The sequence below is a fragment of the Triticum dicoccoides genome, unplaced genomic scaffold (assembly GCF_002162155.2).
Source record: "Triticum dicoccoides isolate Atlit2015 ecotype Zavitan unplaced genomic scaffold, WEW_v2.0 scaffold241113, whole genome shotgun sequence".
NCBI classification, from domain to species: Eukaryota; Viridiplantae; Streptophyta; class Magnoliopsida; order Poales; family Poaceae; genus Triticum; species Triticum dicoccoides.
Window position 1 is genome coordinate 1 of NW_021249414.1, and position 2,622 is coordinate 2,622.

General features: G+C 46.3%; 1 pseudogene; it reads right to left on the minus strand.

The window, feature by feature from the left end:
- Window positions 1–7: 7 nt before the first annotated feature.
- LOC119345471 lies at window positions 8–2,243 on the minus strand (annotated as a pseudogene).
- Between the last annotated feature and the right edge of the window lie 379 nt (window positions 2,244–2,622).

Here is a 2,622-nt window from a genome sequence, read left to right on the forward strand (position 1 = left end):
ATAATACCAAATACATGTAACAGAACATGAATAAACAAATATATCATTTGGATTCTCATAGTAATGCAAGCACAAGTACCCATGAAACTCCACGTCTGTAATAGACAGCACCCCTGCAAGTCTACTAGCAACATCTGCAACACTCTCGCCACCTTCTGGAGCCAAAAGGGGTCTGCTTCATCTATCGCCCATACCTCTGCATACTACCACATCATGTCAGATTTAATAACTGGCAGATAAGATAAGATCAGAAGGGACACCACGGACCACCAAAAGGAGGATTTGCTCTTAAATGTTGAAGGACACAACTTGTCCAAACAAAAGTTTAATGGTGCCCAGCAGACCAACCAACTCGGCATTGCCCATATAATCGCTGCTCAATTATCATTGGTATACATGGCAATGGTATCTCTTGAACATCGTTTGAGCTCTGACTGAATGGAATAGCTGGGTATAAGCAAATTGATGCGCTGCCTAACACGTAACAATATATAGGCATGCAAGTAGAAGTTTCGACATAACCAGTACATGAGCACTATGTGCTATTGATCTATCAGTAGGTTGGGATAGACCATCATTCGATATGCTAATGAGAAGTTCTTGGCTAAAATAGTACTCTTTTGATGCTCCATGATATGCACATTTGATGCCCCTATGAGTTTTGATAAGCATGTTTATTCACATCATTACAATCCTTGAAAGAATCTCCAGGGTCCAATACATGAGTACAAACTCACCTTCTCATGTGAAAGCAACTCATATGATGGTCCAAAATAACGTTCACGAAGTTCTACGGTTGCCTGCCAAAGAAACTCTGATGAGCGGACTAGATGGTCACAATTGCAGAGCTTAATAATGCACATCAGAACTATTAATTTTATGAACAAAGTGCTCCCTAATGCTTGAGCAACTTTGAAGGATTCCACTATGTATTGTTAACCATGGAGAAAACATCTCAAAGATCATGATGTTCCACTGAATGATAGAATTGGGTTCACGAAAACTAGGAGACTAAGCCGCTTTCAGTTGTAGCGGTTTTTATTTCTTAGTTAGTTTTACTGGTCTTTATTAGTGCATTATTTTGCAGATTCCGTTCACAGTATAATTGTTCTACAGAATGACCACTATTTGCTGCCTCTTGCGACTTCTCTGAAATTGTTCACTTTATTTCTGCAGAAATAAGAGGTGGCAGGACTACTAGCTCTCGACACGGGGAAACACCAATACTCTGTTTTTTCCATTAGATGGGACTTCCACATGCAGAAATTTCGGATTATAGATAGTTTGGTCTTACACGAGCGTGGATATAATGACCCCATCACTTATGTATACAAATTACCACTGTTATCATCATGTTTTTTTCTACCAACACATGGAAAATTAGCAAATGTAAACCTTACTACTTCAGAAAGGTAACTCATATCATGCCCAAACGAACCCAAAGGCTACATCCTCGATACAGATATCCAAAGTTCAAACATGAAGAACAATGAGACTGAAAGTACTTGCTTCACACCCATTCAGATGCCTATGCTATTGCTATGCACACACTTGGCTCGCCAATATGAGAGACTTAGCATGCAATACATCACCATTATCTTGTTTAAAACTGAACATGGTTACATCTAGTAGTAGGATTAAGCCGCTCACCTTGCAGCTAGGACCCTCAAATGGGACGCCCAGCACGCCGGCGACCACTCTAGCCGTCTCCGTCGTCCGCGAGAACGGCGAATAGCAGATCTTGACACAGCCCACCGGCACACCCATCTCCTCAAGCTCCTGCGCGCACAGAATCAGCCACTTCCCCCAATCGGCAATCGCTACCGCATATCCCCCATCCAAGAAGAAGCCATAGATTCGAGCACGACCCCGTACCTTCCGGAGCGACTCGCCGGCGGAGCGCGCCTGCTCGACGCCCTGCGGGGCCAGCCCGAACTCCGGCTTCGTGCCGTTCTCCTGCCAGGGCCATCACAATTAACCGAAGCTCCGGACTGGATTTAGCGATTATGGCAAGAGGGAGATCGAAGACGGCGAGCTGGGACGGAGGGAGTGGTACCAGGGAGGAGACGATGAGGCCGCGCTCGTTGGGGACGCTGCGGCCGTGGCGGAGGATCCAGTACCTGTTCCGGAAGGCGGGCGGCGCCGCCGCCGGCGACTTGCCGGTCGAACCCTTCATTTGGGAGGACAAACCGCACTCTGCTCCTCTCCAACGGTAATTGCCTTTGGCTCGACTGATGCCTTAACCTCTGTTTCTGCGGACAGCAGCAAGTTTGGCACAAGTAAAGTAATTAACGGGATGTGATTTCTAGTAGTAGCTTGATTTCTTATTTTTTAGTTTTATGTATAGACACATTTTAGGTGTAGATTCCCACTAGGGCCCCAAAACCCCCTCCCCAAGCCACTTTTTAGGCGCCGGCGGTTAAAAAAGCTCCTAGTCACACCCCCACGGCGTTGTATTTCATCGGATTTGGGCAAAATTAGCCTCGGCGATCCTAGGGAGCCCCCCGGGGGTCACTTGGGACGCCCGGCGCTATTATGTGCATGCAGATACCCCCCACCAGTCAACCTCTCTCACCTCCTTTTTCTGTTAGGCCCACCGCAAAAAAGAATCTCCTCTCTCTC